This window comes from Lepisosteus oculatus, unplaced genomic scaffold (assembly GCF_040954835.1).
Source record: "Lepisosteus oculatus isolate fLepOcu1 unplaced genomic scaffold, fLepOcu1.hap2 HAP2_SCAFFOLD_45, whole genome shotgun sequence".
Taxonomy (NCBI): domain Eukaryota; kingdom Metazoa; phylum Chordata; class Actinopteri; order Semionotiformes; family Lepisosteidae; genus Lepisosteus; species Lepisosteus oculatus.
This window is the reverse complement of record NW_027167988.1, coordinates 70,327-75,821: the sequence shown is the minus strand read 5'-3', so window position 1 is coordinate 75,821 and position 5,495 is coordinate 70,327. Positions and strand designations below refer to the sequence as shown.

The 5,495-nt window shown below is 48.2% G+C and overlaps 1 non-coding gene across 1 annotated transcript; it reads left to right on the top strand.

Annotated features, from left to right (window-relative positions):
* Positions 1–4,994: 4,994 nt before the first annotated feature.
* On the top strand, positions 4,995–5,076 carry trnas-gcu (transfer RNA serine (anticodon GCU)). Its single transcript has one exon. It is a non-coding gene; the product is annotated as a tRNA-Ser (tRNA).
* Positions 5,077–5,495: the final 419 nt, after the last annotated feature.

The window sequence follows — 5,495 nt, the reverse complement described above, 5'->3', positions numbered from 1 at the left end:
ATTCTCTGTTGTGTATCTCTTTGTGTTTGCATCTCTTCGGGATTATATACCTTGTATATTGATAACCCTCACAGTAAGGTCTGCCACTCGTATCCAGGCAGACTAGTATATGTTTGGTGCACAATTTATATTAATAAATGTATCTAGTGTATTGAACCCCTGTGTGTGCGTTGTTAGTTGTTCTGACGATTGATTTTCTAAAAGCCCCAACGAACAACCTTGTGATTACTGCTACAATTAATAATTGTCTCAGTAAACCCATCAAACCATTACATTTAATGGCGTCCCTGGGTGGGTGAGTTTAGAATGAAATGAGAATCAGTCGCACAGAATAACTGAAGTTCAGCACAGCACCGCGGCTTCTATACGCGAATACCGGGTGTGCTGATAACTGCGTAAAGAAATCCCCCTGTTTTCTAGCGTTTAGTGTAACGTGTGCTGATTGGAAATCCATCTGCTCGGGTGTCTAGATTCCATACTGTATTTTGGAAAAAGAAAAAAAAAAGTAATACTCTTAAAGTTTTTCTGACGTAATGACAATGGCTGCTAAAATGTCTGAAGTGGAGTCGCTTATAAGTACTATTTCTAGCGACGACAATCCTGGTTACTGGAGTGGTATCGAAAAGTTGAACTTTGATGATATTGAGAAGCTGCAAGTAGATTTAGTAGCTAAGGTAGCGAACCAGCTTAACACAGGAGTGTCTGTGAACGCAGTTCTGGTCCTATCGAGTTTCACCTTAAATCTAGCTAAACAGCTGGAACTGTCTTTGTCCGAGCTGACAAAGTTTCAAAAGCTTCAGGGAACGCTAGAAAGATATAAGGTGGAGCGAGTCGAGTTGTTGGATATAATCAGAGAAAAGAGAGTGAAAAATGAGGAAAGTGAAGACTGACTCAGGGAAGTTTTAGGTAAATTAGATGACTTGTCTGCTAGAGAAACTGCGGCTGAGGTAGCTAGGAGAGACCTGGAAGGGAGCTCGAAAGAAAAAGAAAAAGAAATTGAGAGTTTAAATGAGCTCAGCCAGGAAAGGCAAAAGGAGTCAGATGCTGCCGTACTGGAAGCAAAATAGACTAGATCCCACTTGCATGCCAGCCCACCTAGCAGCCCGGAGCGCTCACCCAGCGCGCCGGGAGGAGGTTTCTCCCGGCCAGGGTCTGTGGTCGGATCGGCATGGGGGAGATCGCCGAGTCCTGCGCGAAACGCAAGGGCGAGTCAGTTCAGGCATAGACCCCCTGCTCCTGATCACGGCCGTCTCCCTGCCCGCGGAGAAACCGTAAAAATTAACCTCCACTCCCTGAGGCAGTTAGCCAAAGATGTAGAAAGGTTTGACCCGTCAGTGTCAGGGAATAATGTGGAGACCTACATCGATGAGCTGAGATATACTTTGCAGTTTATGCCCGAAGCGTCCGAACAGGAAAAGGCTATGTAAGTAAGGAAAACTACCAGCCGAGCGATCCACGAGTGGATGTCTAGACAAGGACCGGAAGTCTGTAATAGCTTTGAGGAGCTGTGTCAGGCAATGATCGGAGAATTTTCGGCTTTTATCGATCCCATAGCTGCCGTGGCTGCTGTGCACCATATTAAGCACGAAAAAGCTGAAGCCCCTCGCGACTATTATCAGAGGCTTAGGCGCACTTATTTTGCAGGGCGGAATGAAGAGGGTTGCGAAGAGAACGTGAATTTCAAAGGTTTATTCATTGCTAATCTGCATCCCTCAGTCAGGAAAATGATTGTGATGCACACACAGCGATGAAAATGGCTGACATTAGAAGGTTGGCTCAAAAAGCCTGGGGAGCTGAAGTCTCTGCTTCCTCAGAGCGAAAACCTGCTAAAACGGCCGTGTTCGCCACTAAAGCCAGCAGGGTTGACGACTCGCCTCAGCTCGAGGCAGCTGAGGTTCCTGAGCTCGCTAAGCCCCGGCACAAAATAGGCAGGCAGGACCGCACTAAGCGTCAGAGCCGCCGTGAGCGCTACGGGGAAGGCAAGGGCTCAGGCAGAGTCTATCATAAGACTGGACGAAGGGAGTCGACTGCAGCCCGCCTGGCCAGGCTTGAACAAGCCCTGCCTGAGAGATCAGGACAGGGTAAACCTTCCGCACCGAATGCTAGAAGTGTGAATGAGCTTAGGGGGACCACGCCCCTTCTCACTGGAGGAGGCGGGGATCCGTCCCAAGCCCCTCCCTCAGTCTATCTGATTGGGTGGGAGGGTTCCTGCCTGGAAGAAGGCTGTGACTCTGAGTTGGGCGCTGACCCCGCCCCTGAAGTCAAAGAAAAGGCAGGCTTCCAACAATTCTTAGGGAATCTCAGCCAGAAAGGCAAAGCAAGGCGTATTTATATCAAGGTTTTTCTTGAAAACGTCTTAGATAGAGAAGCACTGATTGACACTGGGGCTGAAATTAGTTTGATGTCAGCCGATCTACTCAGCGAGCTCAAACGAGTAGCGAAAGGAAAAGGCATCAGACTTAAGGTAGAACCGTGTAAGATAGATATTTCCAGCTATACCCAGGATCATGCCAGGATCACACACCGAGTGTGGGTGGCACTTAGGTTCGGGCCAATGAACATGGTGCATCCTGTTTACATCTCTAGGTTAAAAAGAGAGCCACTACTCATTGGCCAAGACCTGCTTGACAGGCTGGAGCCTCTGGTGGACTGCCAGCGTGGAAAATTGTGGGCTCAGGTCAAAAACCCTAAGCCTGTTGCACAGCAAAAAGGGGGATTCAGTGGTTATGCTGTGATCACACAGTGCCCACTGAACACTATAGCTGAGTTGGAGGTTCCTCCTGGTTCCTCTGGACGAGAATAAATGTCTCTTCTTGCTTTCCAAAACTACAGGGAAGTCCTGCCCAGGCCAGCACTCCCACGGTCTCCCAACTACAGGAGCAGTGCTCCGAGCAGCTGCTTGACCCGCCAGGTAAAGCACACCCCCTTTTCATCCCTGAAGAAGAGTGGATCTCCCTGTCCGGTAATGAATAGGAGTCCTTTCTGTGCACCCTGGTACCTCAGGGGGTCCAGGACTACCACCCCATGGTGGTGGGAGGGGGTCCAGGTGGCAGAAGTGCAGGTTGATGATGTAATTCTTAGCCTCAGCTCTGAGAAGTCCATAATCAGTGAAGGTCTGTTCGAGGACCTGTCGCGAAGCTGTCAGGTGACCCTGGTGACGCAGTCACAGGTTCTGTGGTGGGCACCCCCACCTCATAGGTCCATTTGGAGCAAAGGAAGCTGTGTAGCTTCCATCTCCATCGGAAAAAGGAAGTTTGCTCACTACTTCCAGGTAGCACCTCAGCTGACCCATTCGGTCTGCATTGGTGCAGACCTATTGGTTCGACTGGGCGCCCAGCTGGACACAGTAAACAGTGTGCTGTGGAAACGGGTGGACCCAGATGCCCACTCTCTAAGCGGTGACCCCGAGAACATTCGGTCAGGTCAGACGATTCCTCAGGCCTGCCAGGTAGTAAACGAATCGGACCTGATCGTTCCTGCGTCAACAGCAGGGTTTCCGGTACGCCTTGTCCTAAAGAAGGGACAGAGAATGGACGCTGAGATGGTTTTCTTCCAACCATCAGCTCAGTTTATCAGACTGAACCTAGCAGTCTGTTGTACCCCCACACTGGAACGGAATGGCCGAGCCACCTGCCTGTTGGTGCAGAACATAGCAAAACAAGATGTCAAAATCCCTGCTCGCACTGACATGGGACTGGAATTGACAATAGTTTCTATGATTTCGAACTGGCCATCCCAGTACTGGGGCAGCTCCCTGGTCCCTTGGCTTCATAAAAGCGCCACTGTAATAAAGAAATTAAATCCAAAATCAAGAGGGCAGTTGCCTACTGAAATACAAGAAGTCATCAATTTTAACCTAGCAACACATTAAAGGCTGCATCTATACAAGTACGATTCTAGAAATGCTCACCAGATTACGTTTTAAGAAGGAACTGCGCCTCAGGTTCTGCCGAGATCTTAACTCGGATGGCAGGTTTCAGAGTCCGGAGTGCGGACTGATTGCGCACGGAGGGTCCATATACTGTGGATCCCTCAGTGATCTTCCGCGTATTCAAACCGCCAGCGTGTGACTCCCCTGTCCCCGTGACCTCATTGCTCTGCTCTCTCCTCTGTGCAGCCGAGCCCGATTCACGGTAAAGTGAAAAAAAATATGCCCTCAACGTGAGATTTACTCTGGAGCGAGGATAGATGTTACCTTTTTATCATTGAACAGGATGTATGTGATGTGGCGACTAGGTTCAATTTTGTATCCTCTTTAAAAGATTAAGGACTGGGGTGAGCGTGATTTACCACCCTTTCAGCTAAGAACCCGACGTGCGCACCGTTTAAGCTGCATAGACTCGGTCGTTTAACTCTTCTCCATTAGCAGGGTTAAGGTTAAAGAAAAAAAACATTGCTGACTTCTTTTTTTTTGCCAGCTGCTAGCGCTGATTAGCAAGGTTTGTATTTCATGTTTTGCAAGTTGCATCCATTTTAAGAAAAACAAGTCGTGTTAAAGACAGGAAATGAATACTTGCATTTAATTAAGTCTAGCCGTAGGCGGTTATCCACTGGGATTCAGACCCAGGGCCTCCTGTTTACTAGACAGGCGCTTTAACCAACTAAGCCACAGCGCCCCGGGAGTGCTGTCCTTTTGCAGCCACTTGGACACACCACTCAGACACATCTGCATTCGGTGTGTGCTCCGCCTGCTCGCTGAGCAAGTTGCCACCTTTACATACAATAGCAACATCGACACCAAGAGAAAGGATGACAAATGGCTTTTATCTGGAACTTTTCATGTCCAAGGAGCTCAATGTGCTTTCTGTGTACAACAGGGCCACTGAACTCCACGCTGGCCACTGAACCACAGCAGTGGCTTGCTGGCTTGACATCTCCCAAGGAAAATGTTGAAATCGCATGTGGAACAGGAAAATGACCCTCGAGTACGAGGGAAAAAAAAGAAAAAGATCATCTGGAGCGCGCCAACCCAGTTGGGACAGCCCAGTTTTGTTAACGAGGTGGCCGAGTGGTTAAGGCGATGGATTGCTAATCCATTGTGCTTTGCACGCATGGGTTCAAATCCCATCCTCGTTGGTTTCCATGTCTGTTTCCATTCTGTTTTTGATCCCTATTGCTCAATGCACAGTGAAAGCATTGCATACATGTGTCTGACAATGAGAAATGGGCCCCTGAGACAGTCATTTGCCTGTTTCACAAATGATCGTATTTTACTAGAGATTCTGTTTGGGATTCAGATGTGCATTCGGACAGCAATCCCTTTCAAGAAATGATACGTTCTGGATGAGGTCAAAGGTGCTGGAACACTGTATTTAGGATGTGTTTGCAGTTATTCTGTGTTTCTAGCTTCAACCCAGTGATATATATATATATATGCTCACTGCTTTTTTGGTACATGCCCAGGGCAATAATCATTATGAGGATTTATTTCCATATGTGCTAGAGGTAGTGTTGTGAAATTCTTCAACACACTGGATCGCAGGTTTAAACCTGCA